This window comes from Agelaius phoeniceus, chromosome 3 (assembly GCF_051311805.1).
Source record: "Agelaius phoeniceus isolate bAgePho1 chromosome 3, bAgePho1.hap1, whole genome shotgun sequence".
In the NCBI taxonomy this organism is placed as follows: Eukaryota; Metazoa; Chordata; class Aves; order Passeriformes; family Icteridae; genus Agelaius; species Agelaius phoeniceus.
In genome coordinates this window covers 92,503,035-92,518,255 of record NC_135267.1, presented here as the reverse complement: position 1 = coordinate 92,518,255, position 15,221 = coordinate 92,503,035, and positions in this window count along the sequence as shown.

The following is a 15,221-nucleotide window of genomic DNA, read 5'->3' as shown; positions in this document are numbered from 1 at the left end:
CCACAAGCTAATCAACAGGTATGCTTTAAACAAGAATCCTAGGAAATCTATAAATTTTCCAGTCATTTCTGCGGGGAAAAAAATAAAAATCAGATTTCATTTTCTGACAAAATATTATGACTGCGTTTGTTTTCTTTTTCTGAACTTGGAATAAAAAGAGCAATGTTCTTTCTGAAAAGTGCTAATTAAGTCTGGGTATGTGATCTAGGAAATACAGAGCTGTGTAACCTGATGGAAACAATCATTTTCAATTGTCAAGACACTTCTGCTTCTTTTCACCCCAGTTTCAAGTACATCTGGTTTCCACCTGCTCTATATAAGATTGGTTCCTCCCTTTTTCAAATGTATCATGCTCTCTGGTTTTGGCCATGACTCTCCAGTGGCATTTAACTCAAAAAACTCCGTTCCACCTGGAATGTGGATGCAGCAAGATGGGAAGGAGATGGGTGTTACAGGAACTTTATTCTACTCATGAAGGGGCATTACAAACTTCAAAAGGGGTGGTTTAGTTGGCACATGAATATACCAAGTCTCTCTGGTTCAAAATGTAAACTGCTTCAATTTTAAGAAGTAGATTTATATTTTTACTATTGCCTTCTAAAAATTTGTTTTGGTTGGTGTCCTTAAATTTTCACATCCTCTGCACGAGTTTTGCAATCTGTCTGACAGCATACATCCTATGTGACGGGAGATTTTCCAGGACCAAATATGTTTTCTGTCTCCATGACTATTTTCTGGAGGGTCTTCCCTTTCCCACCTGTAGTGGCATTAATTGAAGGTTATTGCATTTTTGAGACCTGGTATGTAAAGATATCAATTTCATTTTAATTAGCCCTCATAAAAACTAAAATTATATCAATTTTAAATCCAGAACTGAATTCAGAACTGCAGCTGGAACGTGAGAATTTCTCCTTAGATGTAAGGAAAAGATTATTTACCACTAGGATCATTGGACACTGGGACAGAAGTTGAGAGAGTCTGTGGCCTCCATCCTTTATGATACATGAAACTCAATGGAAGATAAAGTGCTGGGCACCCTAAGCTTAATGTAGGAGGAGAGAATTACAGACTTCCAGAAGCCCCTTCCCACCTACACATTTCTGTGATGTGATTTTCAGCGTGGATTTTGCTCTATTAAGCAAAAATGTAACTACTGGGCAGACCATGGTATGAAGATATAAAAGTTAAAAATTTTTGCTTTGTCCTTTTCTTCCACGTGTAGCAGCGGAAAGATCTGCCCAGAGTCTGCAAAAGCCCCAGGAGGACAGGCAGAACACTTTAAAATATCAACCTGTAGATCCATCAATGTGCTTCAGCAACAAAACATTCAGCATTGTAAGGTTCAAGAAATAAGACAGACACCTATCTCATTCAGGACAACTCCTCGGCCCTGTCCTAGAAATGGAGTTTTAATATCAGGTTCTTTCAGGGGAAACTGGATGTAATTGTAACACTAAAGAGGAAGCAGCTGCCCTCTGAGTATCATCTGGTAATGTGGAAGTCCCTGGAAAGAATCTTTTTCTGCTTCATATTGATATGATTGGGATGATTAGGGAAATCAATGTTTTCCCAGTGCAGCTGTGCTGATGCAACCACTGAAGCTGGCAAATTCCTGCTGTTTTCAAAATATAGCTTAATCCCTTATTCCCTGAAGTACAGGATAGTGCTAGAGAAATAGCCCATATAGCAGAGGTGTGTGATGCAGCTTTACAGTGTTACAAATACAGATAAAGTGCTGCTACACCTTTGTGCAGATTGCACCCCAGGTGCTTTTGCAAATCTCAGCTTTGATGATGACACACTCAGGAATTTTTTTTAAAGGACACTTCCTCATTTTATTTTTACTGTTCAGAACATGATCTGTGCACACTAATCAGAGTCTGGCTTGAATAAAAATAATTTTCAAGGCTGTCTATGCAGGTCCAGCACCAGGCAAACTGGAATGAATTTAGTTTCACACAACCTAAAGCAGTTATGAAGGCAGCAGTGGCTGCAGCTGGAGTGCAGCTCTGGCTGAGGAAAAGGCTGATACCATGAGGACACCCATCACCCAGACACCCTCTCAGTCCTCACATCAGCCACATAGAGGGGGCACCAGGACCCATAACCAACTTGTCCAAGGCCAGGCAGGATGTCTGAAAACAAAACTGAATGCAGACACTTCAATTTTTAATCCAGTATTGGACATATGTTTCTATTTCTTCAGACTCTCCACTCTTTAGCTATTGTGCACATTTGGCACATTTGGAACATGTGGTACTGCCATGGAGTGAATGAGACGGTGCTTTTTCCTGGAAGAGAGAAATACCTCGTGATCCCTTCAGTAAAAGCCATATTGTAATGGTGTTGGATAAAAGGGTAGTGCAGTTACCTGGCAGGCTGAACAAAGACAATTTCCAGTATTGGGGTGATAAACATGCCAAATTTCAAGTTTCCACTACCTTTTGCAAAGGTGCTAGAACAATTAAAAATACCTTTAAAGTCTTTCATAATGATAAAAGCAAAATATCACCTTTTTTTTTTTTTTTTGAAGCTATAAGCTATCCAACCTTCCCTGACTTAAATACGGAAAGTTGCACTTTATCTGGAAGCAGGCATGCTGCTGTGCAGCTGAAGCTTGGAGAAAAATTTAAATTATTTAAAGTAATTGAATGACAGCAATAATTCATTGCATATTAAGCAAATTACACAGATAGAACACGGCAGAATGTTACAAATGTTTTAAAATATCCCCATCATGGCCGTGTGCTGATCCATCTATATTAGTGTTTTACTTGTAGTCAAGACTATTTTTGAGAGAAGGGTTGCTCCCAGTCACTGTGCTTTAGTTCACACCCTAGAATAGTCTTGGCATGTATGAAGTGGGTTTCTTGAGCTTCTTTTTGAAGATGTGCTGTAGGAGAGCACCTAATTTACTATAGCCAAGATTGATCTTTTAGTCAATGGGAGCAGGCTGGAGTTGAAGTGAAACTAAAGATCTTTGAACATGGTTAGCTTGGATGTCAAGTCCCTGACATCCATTATTTTACTCTACACATCTGCTTCTTTTGGTCCTTACTTCCTGCTAGTTAGAAATATAAAAGACTGCTAATAAGTAATAAATGTAGGATTATTGTGGATAAAGCCGTGTACAGCGTAATGGTGCTATTCAAAATGCTTGGTGTTATTTTAAAAAACTCAAACAACTGAGTTCCCATTGTAACATTGCTCCAAGTGGGTGCACAGGAATGATGAGTTTTCAATGAATGAGGCAGGAAGAAGATGCACCTGATTTGGTTATCCTCTGATGACCTGGTGTGAGCAGTCAGATTCTGAAGTAATCACTTACAGAAGAGAGTTTCTGTGTAATTAGGCTGCTTCAAAGCATGGGAAACCTCTCAGCAAGAGTAAGAATCACAAACTGACTCTTCATGATCGTAATTTGAAAGCAAGAATAGATGGAAAGTGTTGTCCAGAGACTTTGAACACAGCCTTCAGGATGCTCCCGCCAGCATTTTCTGCCTGGGATTCCACAACCGCTGATGCTGGATATTGGGAACTATTGGATCACAGCACAACAGATCTGACTGGTATCAGAGACAGGCAAATAATCACCTTTCTCTTGAAGTAACAAGAGTCAAAGTTTATGCATAAACTCAGCTTTATGCTTTTATTTGGGCTGCACAAGGACATGGAACTTCTGTTCTGTGTAGTCCACTATTGCAAAGTTAACTCATCAAAAGTTACTGAACAAATTTGAAACAGCAAGTGAGTTTACATGGGATCAGCAATTTGCACTGTTTGGCTGTGGTACCTTTGTTCCAGTGCTATAAGTAATGGATTTATTATACCATGACTCTTTGGAGAATTCTGACTATTCAGAAAAATGTGCTCTCCACTAAACCAGCGGAAATCTCTGATTCACATCTGCTGTAGCAAGTGGTTATGTATTTTATGGCATTATCGCTGTTCCTGCTGCCACCCGTGTGCCTCCACTGCCGGCTCTGTTTTCTGCCAAGAGCAGGCAATGGGGCACAGACAGCAGAGGAGGAGGTGCTGCCCCTCAGCCTCTTCCTCCCTGAGGCTGCATCCCCCTGGGAGGCTTGGTGTGGTGGCAAAGACTCCCATGAGAGAGCTGAGGAGAGGCAGGGGCAGCCAGGCACACACAAAGAGGAATTGCAGATGTACCAGGCTGCCACAGCCAGCCAGCGAGAGGGAGGACTGAAAAACAGATATATTCCAGAAAACCACAGGCTTTCTATGGACAATGCCCCCATGGACATGAGATGAAGAATGCTGAGTAAATCACTGCAAATTATTGGTTCTCTCAGATTTATGCCATCTCTGAAGCAGAAGACAGGAGGGAATATGGGACATTTCTGCTTTCTCCTTACGTCAGATTTCAGGGTAGAGGAAGAGAAACTTGCTGACAAGATTTTATGTTTATTTGGTGAGAAGCAAATTGAAAGCACACTCTAAAAAAACCTATGAAAAACAAAAACAAGGCAAAGTCAATCCAGCAGTTGCAACAGTATTTTTAGTCTGGAAAAATAAGTCCTGATACACTCCGATAATTTCATTGTTTCCATGGCTTGTCTATAAGTATACACACAAAAGAAAGACCCATCACCCAAATATATGAGAATCTTTGTTCCCTTATCCTGATATTTGCTCAGAATTAGCTGAGTCCTGTAATTCAGCATCATCTGGAAGGATGCCATTCCTCTACCTGGTCCAGTCAAGGGCTGTCACAGCTCAGCACAGCTGTGTGAGCATCTCTTCAGTCCTGATATGCATGAGTGGTGCCTCTTTTTTGGGTTTCTGTGAGGTTTTTGGGTCATAAGGACTCTTCTGGTCAGTTAACAACTGCTCTTATAAAGAGAACAGTTTTATTTCGTTTGTTATGGCAATCTCACATCAATAATTAATTGCAGGAGGAGCTGTATGTTAATGACTCCATAAAAGCCATTCCATAGCATGGCAGCAAGGCAAGTTTTATGAAAGGCTGCTGAAATGTGGTGGAATACATTTAAAGAAGTACATTAATTTACTAGGGAATGCAAGCACCATTTTAAATGAAAAGAAAATGATTAACTGAATGTTTATTATTAATTAGAATGGACCTAATGATTAACTTTTATAAAGTTATTAAATTGCTCAGGGGCAAGCAGTATTACTTACAAACTTTCAAATGTACTTTCCTGTTGCCCTTCTTGCTGTGACTGAAATGAAATATTTACATCACATCTGGGGCCTCTTCTTGGTCCAGTCTGCTATTTCTGTCATTGTTATGTTTCTCTTTTGGGGTGGGTGACTGTGCTGCAGAAGATAGCTGGTAAATCCAAAATGCAGGTGGTACAGCCAAATATCATACACAAAGAATTGAAGCTAACCCAAGCAATGAAGTCAGCTGAAATACATAGCCAGTTCCTGATGATTAAAGTGGGATTTATACCATCAGCTCCCTGCTTGGCCTCCTTGGGTCTAAGGAAAAGTTAAAAGAGGAAGGACTGAAGGTGTAATACCATGTAATAAAAATTGACATAAAAGCATTTCCTCCACAGGAAGCCCTGAATTTCTGTGTCAACAGAAGTAAGCAAATATGTATTGTGCAATCACTTAATTCTGCAATTTGGCACTTCTGTTTGATTATTTAAAAGATCTTGTGAGATCAGGTGAATAATTTACCCCTTTCCAAGTGGAAGGGCTGTGGATAATAATTTCAAAAACATCTCAATGCTTCAGAAAATCTTAGAAGTGACAGACAATGCTTGCAAGCACAAACACATTTTTTACTCAAGAGCGGCAAAATGTCTTTGAACATTAAGGAATGAAGTTCAAGTACAGCTGTGAAACAAGAGTATGGCAATGGGGGAAAACACTGAAAAGAGAGAGGACAATGACCCAGCAACACCGAAAGTGAAGATGAATAAATTATAGCATGCGAAGGGCAAATACAATTCCTAAGCACCAAAACTGTGGAACTTCTGACAATCTTATGCTCACTCTTTTCAGAAGTTGAAGAAGAAAGCAGTCACACAATGGGAAAAAAACTGTTAATAATAAAGTACAGGCTTAAAATGCTAATTCACTGTACACATCTGCATATCTTGCTACTGCAAACCAAGACATTGTGAGGGAAAGAGGAGGAGCAGGCACTGATCTCTTCTCTGTTGCCCAGTGACAGGACCCAGGGAGTGGCCTGAAGCTGGCCAGGGTAGGTTTAGGTTGGATATCAGGAAAAAGTTCTTTTCCCAGAGGATGTTTGGGCACTGGCACTGGCCACAGGGAGTGGCCTGAAGCTGTGTCAGGTTAGGTTTAAGTTGGGTGTCAGGGTAGGTTTAAGTTGGATGTCAGGAAAAAGTTATTTTCCCAGAGGCTGTTTGGACACTGGCACAGTTCCCCCAAAGAAGTGGTCGCAGCACCAGCCTGACAGAGCTCAAGAGGTGTTTGGACAATGCTCTCAGCCACATGGTATGATTCTTGGGCCAGGGGGTTCAGGGCTGGGAGTTGGACTTTGAGAATCATTATGGGGCCCTTCCAACTCAGAATATTTTGTGAATCCGCAGTTTTGAAGAACCAGATCAGCTGACATTGGAAACTCAGAGATGGTTGCATGTTTAATCTGCAAATCTTGACCGTTCCTTGAGAAATGTTTTTCCAAGAGCTACTTAAGTCACTGGCATGGGGAAGACCCAATCCACTCTGGAAGTTATGGAACCTTTGTGTCTTTAAGACCAGGCTGGAGAAGCATTCCCTGAGACTGATTTTGGAGTGACTGATCTGATAGTCAGAATGGGAGCAGAATAACTAACATGTAATTTGGCTCTCTCCAACTGGATTTTCTTCATGCTGCTTAGTGGTTTTAATCTGAAGTCATGTAAGGGGAAAAAAAAAATCATCTAATGCAACATTTAATGACTTCCACTACTTGATGAGTGAAATATTCACACTTGATACCTCAAAGCTGTTACTTTTTGTTGCTTCCATGTGCTGAAAACCTGCTTCATATTGCAACAAAACTCAAATTATGTGTGTTCCAGTAAAGCAAAAACCCAGTTTTAGCCAGTTTCAGATGGAGGTGCGGGGCTGTTGGCCTCCTCCCGTGTTTTGCTGCGGGCTATCCCGCGGAATGGAGGGGGCAGGCGCTGGGAAGAGAGGCTCGCCAGCTCCCAAAGCAGAGAGAGGATGCGAGCCCGGGAAGGGAAATTGAGCTTTTCCCTGCTCCAGCCGGGTTTAGCCGGGCAGCTGTTGCCATCTAATGGCGCAGGGCCGGCAGTGGCGCGTCCGGCGGCGCTGGAGCCGCAGCGCTGCCGGGCAGGGCTGGGCCCGCGGACATTCCCCCCGCTTCTTTAAGGAATCTGACCGGGGAGCCACGGAAGCGTCCGGGAGACCTTCACTAGCTTCAAATAATATATTTTAACAGAGCAACGCTCCCCTGAATGTGGTTGCAGCAGTCAGATCGGACAACCTATACAACCCACCGTGTATGCCGCGGGCAGTGCCAGGCGCAGGGAAAGGCTGCAGGAGTGCAGTGGTTTAGGGACTCTCACACTTAGAGGTGGCATCCGGCAAACTCCATCAGGCCTCTGGTGAGGACGAAGTTCATCTAAAGTTACACTGATGAGAGTGAAGCTCTAAAAACCTGCGTGATTTTTACTTCCAGCTAAGCTGCTCTTGAAAACACCAAACCAAACCAAACAAAAAAAAAGACCTCAAAAACCTCCTACAAAACCCAAACAAACAAATAACAAAATACAGTAACAAAAGGCACTGACAAAATCAAAAAGTGACTCTCTTGGTCATTCTCTGGGAACTGAAAAAGATTCCATTACATAATACTGTTATTTAAAGCTCAGAAGAATAATTGACTCAATCAGAAATTGAAGAACTTCAAACTCAGATAAGAATACTAAATGAGATCAATTCTCAACACCAATGGCAAAGAGAAGACAGAGATCCTTTTGCTGATGTTTGGCATATCTCCTAGAAATCAAAATCCACTTGTGGTCTCATCAGGCAAAACACAGAACTGTACCAAAACTGTAAGAGGTGAGGTTAGAAAAACAACATAAGCATGCAGACTCACCAACATACTCACTCCAGATTTATATCTTGATTTATAGATTTATATCTATGTATAGACTTGTATCCAGTATCTTTTTTTTTTCCTTATTGCAGCAGTTATGCTGGGAGTCTGATTGAGAACAGCCTCCCCTGCATAGACAAGCTGGGAATGACCCAGGAGCACCCAGCCTGTCTCTACAAACCCCCCCACGTGTGCATGTGGTGAGTGCAGCTTCTCTGCGTGGCAGGTTTGGAGTCTCTGCAGCCTGTCACTACAGAAAGCTGTGCTGGTAGATTGGGTTGCTATCTAAAGGCCACTAAATCTCCTGAAGACCCAAGAGCTGATGTCTCTTGTCCTCTGGGTCAGTGCCAGGAGCCCTGGCCAGACCACCTGGCCACGTGTGCCTCGGTGCCTGCATGCCGGCTGGATTAGGTGAACACGCACAGCTTGGATCTGGTGCGCGCGTGGGTGACAGAGTGTGAGTGAGTGAAAACAGTTTGGTCAGATTCCTCCTTCCCATTGCAAAGTCTCATGGCTCAGCTTTCCATGTTGCTACTGTAATCCTGAAACTTTAATTCCTACAGGGTTAGCATAAAACTGAGCCCACATCCTGAATGGCAAGAAAGGAAGTTTCTTTGATACTTCATCTTTAGATGATACTTGTGGGTGAGATACCTGCTCACTATGAAAGCAGTACAGTAAAAAGTACTGTGTAATAATTAGCCAAGAATGAGCCCTTAGCCTAGATGCTATTCCAGAGAGAGGTGAAGCTCCAGAAACAGGTAATAATTGGATTGTTTTCCTTCCAACCAATTTTCTAAGCCTTTGGCTATCAATAAATTTATTTCTGTACAACCATACGTAAACACACAAGAAAGAAGAATCTGTTATTTGATTGTTGCTTCCAGGAATTCAATTACTCCTTGATTTAAATTTAAAATTCAAGGTTAAATTTCAACGCAAAATTCTAGGTAGTGTAAACTTACCTATAAGAACTGCCAAATGACTTATAGAGAACCAAAGCCATATATAAAAAAAAAAAGGTAAAGTTTCCAGAAAAATGTTAAATGTCCCATAGCTTTCTGCAGTAATGCTGGAATTGGTTAGGATTATGCAAGACACTGGCAGACTGTAGCATGCAGCATTTCCATTGAGTAACTCTAAACTTGAGGTTCTGAGCCCTCTGAGCCCTCACTCCTGAGCAATGAGTGCCAAGTCACACCAGCCAGTGGCTCCAGCAAGGCATCACCAGGATTACACCACCACAGACAAACTGTGGGACATTGAAAAGCACAAACACAGGGGAAAACTTCAGGGCTCTGCTTTTATATCATAGTTATCAATACAGCCATATTCCGGGAAAAATAATTTCTTTTGGATTTCAGGTTTGAGGCCTTCTTTTTCTGAGATTGATAGATCCAGAGAAAGCTGCAGCTGGACAGTACCTCCCTGCTCTGCCTGTGGCCACCAGGAACTGACTTTGGGAATGTAGTTATATAGGGTGATGGCAGGGCAGAAGTAGTAGGGAAGAGCATGGCACAATGCTTGCATCCTTTCCTTGGCCTATGTGAACCACTGGCAGGGAGAGAAGCTACAGGAATGGTGACTTGGTGACCTCCCTGGAATCAACAAAGCTCAGAAATCCATTAAAAACCTGGATGCTGGAAATCTGTACCAGGATCCTTCCCCTGCCCATTTCAAAAGCCAGTACATCAAGACAGGTAACAAGCTGGACTTTCCCTTGTTCCTTTGTTCCCTCCATTCTGCAAATCTCTGAGGGATAGCTGTAGCAGCAAACCCACATAACAGTGCTATACATATCAATATATAAACTGAAAACTGTCTGCATGTTTTGTTTCAGGCTGTTTGCAAATCAGGAATCCTACAAAACCACCTCAGTTTGCTTGAGATCATAGAGTTATTGTGACAAATACCATGTCCTCTGAGTGACCTGGGATGTTTGTTTGGGTTGGCTACATGACAGCACATGGGAGACAGGGAATACTAACCACATTGTATGATTTGGTCCAACTATAAAGTTCTCTTTTCTTTCTCTTCAGGAGAAGCAGAAAAGGTTTTTAGAACTTTCACTTTATGGCAAAGACCTGCTGAGTTCAAACAGAAAAGGCAACATAAATTTAGTGAGATGACTGTCTTTTATCCACACCACTGGTATACTTGAAATAGTGTAGAGGTACTAAAGAACATACAGTGTTTTGAAGAAAATTATCTTTTATTGAATTTAAAAATGTTTTTCATTAAATGTCATCATGTTGGGGTTTTTTTTGGGGGGGGGGGTTGTGGGTGGGGGTTTTTTTTGTTTGTTTTGGTTTTTTTGTTTTTGGTGGTGGTGGTGGTGGGTTTTTTTGGGGTTTTTTGGGGGTTTTTTTTGTGGTTCTTTGCTATCTTGAATTACACTATTGATAATAACCCCTGCTGGGTATAGCTCTTTTTCATGCAACAACCTTAGATGAAATTTATTCTAAAATGACGTCCACGGATGCTGTATCTCCAGAGCTAATATTTAATAATTTACTCTTATCTAATCTGAAAGGTATCAAAAATTAATCTTGCTGAATCCCATTCAGTTGTGCTCAATAGATATTCTTTTGTACTGCAAACAGAATTCCACTTGCATAAAAAGCACTGTGTCTGTCTCATTTCTATCTGTTTATCTGGTTCCCTTCTATACGTTGAGACATTTACTGAAAATTTCTTGTGAAAATTTCTAGCTCCAGATAATGTGATCTGCCCATGGGTTACTTTTTATATTAAAAGCAGTCAAAACATGCTAGTTGTTTCTCCAAATGAGTCACAGTGATGATTTCTGTCCCCAAAGCCTGCAAGTTTGGGAAAGTCAATTTAATGTCCAAAATGCAAGGCATGTTTGCATTTTCGACGTTACATGCAATGGGTTTTTTTGGACATTAAATGCCCTGGGCATACCCATCACACAAGGGAATCTCTGTACATTTACAGCTTCAGGGCCATCTTGTCCACTCCTGTCAGCAGATTAATCTGCTAGATAGTCATAAGAAATCCAAACCCAAACCCTAGCCCCAAACCATTATCAATATATTTTAAGCTGAATGCATGAACTGGAGGGGGTAGGGAGAAGTCAGAGAACTTCAGACAGAAGTTTTGTAGTATCAAACAGAGACCATTTGCTGATTTGGTAGCTCTGTGACCTTCTGGGCTACATCAAGCCATGTTCTCCACAGGATAATACTGCAGCAGCTTGCCTTAAAACTTGGCTTTCAATGCTTCTTTTGTTCTGAATGACGTGAGAAAGCAGAGGGGAAGAGAGGAGATAACGCATCCTGAGGCAGAACTACTTTTTCTGCCCAGAGTCTAGTGAGTCCTCCCTGCTTTTCAGGTTTACAGAAGGATGGTAAATTGCATTACAAATAAGTTCCAAAATACCATTCCCATTCCCTTTCCCTCCCAGAGAATGATTGGAACAACATAACACATTACCCCAGTCATTTGCAGGTTAATAACCATAATATTTTTCATCCATGCTAATAAATAGGCTGCCTGTATTTAAGTTAACAAAGTACATGCAGTAATAGCTTTGATTTAACGATGTTATTTCTTAGGAGCATGAACCCTAACTTCAAAACTTTTTAAATGTTGCCTTGCAAATGATGCATCTACCAAGGGAAAGAAATAAATTGAGTTTTAGCTGTCTGCAAAAAAAAAAAAAAAAAAAGAATGAACCCATCCTCAGAATAGCTTTTGATGCTGTATTAAATAAATTGAAATAGATTATAGGGAAATTATCATATTGGAGGTGAGTAGATGAGTGAAATCCTACTTTTAAATAACAGCCCTTGTTCGCTGTTAAAAGTATAGAAATGCACCAGCATCTACCCAAGTACAATCTTCTAAAAAAAGTTATTGTTTTGGACAAAGAACTTCAGTATTATAATCTGAAAGGTGTCACAAACCCTTGTGAAGGTCTAAATTAGAATTCAAAAGCTCTTGATAAGTGGGGGAAGTAGTTTAAAATCTGCAGGCAACTCGTAGTGGATTCTGGATTTAATGTGAGTCAGCTGTGAAAGGCTACTGCAAACTGAGAAAAGTCATGCAACATATTATTGGGATTATTGTTAGTGTCCTCTCTGCTGGTCAGACCTGAGCTGCTGCTTTTGGCACTCCAATCAAAAGAGGTGGAAATAACTTTCCCTCTTGGGTGGTTTGTCAGGGAGCTTACCCCAGTTTGGGGTAAGGACCCCAAGGAGAACAGCAATATAGGGAGGGTTTAGCATTATTGTAAATTAGATAGAAAAGCTGAAGGCTGCCTACCACATCTCTTCTGAAAGAAGAAACTGAAAGGTTGTAAACTGACAACTATCCAGTGAGGAATATAACATGCTCAGCTGTTTATCCTGACTACAGTGAGGGAAAAAAAAAGTCCTAATTTAATCAAAATCCATTTAAATTAGCCATTAGAAAAAGCTTGTCTGTCTGCAAAAAATACTGGAGAGCATGAGAGGGCATGGATTTTCCCATTTTAAAATGTTTTCAATCGATACTAAACTATCACTGACAAATTTCTGCACTTGTAAGTTTGAGTTTATCCTTCTGCAGAAGTATAGACCAGATGACCTCTAGAGGTCTTTTCCAGTTCTTCACCTCTGTGAAGCTACAGGGGGCTCTGAGCTAGCAGGCAAAGGAAACTGCAAAAGCTACTGAGTAACAGCTCACTTGGTTGAGATTTTTTTTTCATTTCTGTCACTGGCACATATCCATATTTTGAATTTATTTGATGCTGAATTGCATCCAAATAAGTGTCTGCACATAGCTACAAATATGTCCTGCAAGCCAAAATAATTGTTTCTTTTAATATGAATCATCTTGAAGAGCATTTTATTATTATAAATGAGAAAGTTTCTAAAAATATATTATGCCCTATTTGGCATGGAATTAAAAAAATACCATTGTATTAGATTTGAAAATGTTCTCTCCTTGCCAAGTCTTACCCAAGCTGACTTGTGTATCTGAGAGCAGAATTTGGCCTACTGTAATCAAATCCAAATATTGCATCAGAGTTTAACTAGTACAAGACTTCACTTTTTGGTGTAAAGACAGTGGTAATTTTTTTTTGTCTTTTTTTCGTGTCTTTGGACTGCAACAAGCTTTCCATAGTTTTTTATCATGTGATGAACATGATTCAAAGAAATGTGTCTGCCCAGCATGAAAGAATAGTGGGATTAGAAAGGTAGACTTTATAGCTAGAAGTGAGCTTTCCCTTTCTCATTCCTGCTCTGTGTTTATAAGGACCAGACCCTGATGCCAGCTGATAGAGAAATTCACCTGAAATGAGTTGGTAATGCCTAACATGAATTCTGAATCCACATGTTCTTAGACATACTTGTCTGTCACTCTAAGGGGAACTGCTGACCTTAAAGTAACCCACTGTCAGTGGAACATACAAGGCTAGATTCTCCATCTGCTAAATTAATTTTGTGAGTCTTAAAGATTGGAATGGAATTTTCTTTGGGAAGTTTATCCCTTGCTGTTGTAAACCTTACTGGTGCAATGCTGGCAGAAGGCTGGCATGGGATATGACTCCATCTTAGCCAGAAAGAGATTTTTTTTATTCAGCATTACAAGAAAGGAAATAGATGAAGTAAGAAAATGAGGGCGGGGAAGAGATAAAGATATGCAAAGGTAATGATAGGCAGGTATGATAGGTAACAAAAAGAAAAGTTGAAAGAGTGAAGCTCTACTGTGTTACATTTCCCACTTTCAAGTAGTTTGAAATGCCTTAAATGTCTGACATTTTAAGTTAAAGTATAACACACTAATTTGGAATAAAGGATGTCTTTTCCCTTGAATGTCTTTGTGCCTGAAAAGGAGCTTCTTCTTAAGGATTTAATAGGACAAACTTGCTCTGAGTACAAAGAAAAGGGCAGGCTCCTTCCATTCTACTGTATTTGCTTGTTCCATCAGTAGGGTTGAATGTGATGAGTGAATGAGGAAATGATCCCTGGGGACCATAAGACCTCTCATCAGAAATTATATGTTGCCCATGGGGCTTTGTTATTGCCCTTATTGGGGAGTTTTCCACAACCCTGTGGAGCATAAGAACAGGCTTGGTGCTGGTTGCCTAAAAGCTATGCCCAGCAGTGCCATGGTTTGGGTTTGGCTCAAAAGAACAAGTTTTAATGGGGCTGACTTTTGGGAACTGCATGTTTATGGCAGGAAAAGTCCATCTGGAGGCATTACTTTTTTCATGGGGTACAGCTGTTGGAAGCTATTTGGTCCAGGACAGAGCTCTCTTTTGCTGGCTTACAAAACCACTTTCCCATCTGTACCCAGGATGGGTGGCACATCAGGTAGAAGACTGTGGGATAAAAGCTGCAATGATTATACCACCTTGTCCACTGTGAGCTAGAATTTTATGAAGGAATATTATAGGAATTGTTCTTTAAGCTAAAAAATATATTCTGCTTTCAAAATAGGTGTCAATTTAGCATTCAAGGGAGAAGCAAAATCATTGTGAATATACTGTAACTGTGAAGAAAATTGAACTCACATGCTAAATAATAGAGATTATCTACAAAATCTGCTTAATTACATACCACTTTTCAAAACTGATCAATAACTTTATCATAATTTGATTTCATAGCATGGTAAAAAAGGCTTTACAATTAAATTAGTATGTTATGGAATAGAGTAGAATAGAATAGAATAGAATAGAATAGAATAGAATAGAATAGAATAGAATAGAATAATTTCAGCTGGAAGGAACTTAAAATGATCACCAGTACCACTGCAAAATATGAGCATATCCAAAGGCAGCTATTCAAAATGTTTGCCTTTTCATTGATCACCTCTATGTTTCAGAAACAGCCCAGATCATAAAACTTTATAAAAATTTTGTCTGTTTTGATTGGTCCTGTATTAAAAATATTTATATAGACATGGCAGATCTAAGATAGCTGGCCTGGGATATTATTAGATATGCCCATTCATAGCAGAGTGAAGTAAAAAATTTAAATTACATTTCTATTTTATTATTTATGAAAAGATCAAGTCCTCAGTCAAAAGAATTCTTCCAAAAAAACAGGAATGGATAAAATTTGACAGGTAAAATACAGCTGTGTGGGAAAGAAATGAGCGACTCACACTAACAGACAATTAAATCCTAAAGATAAACAGAGAC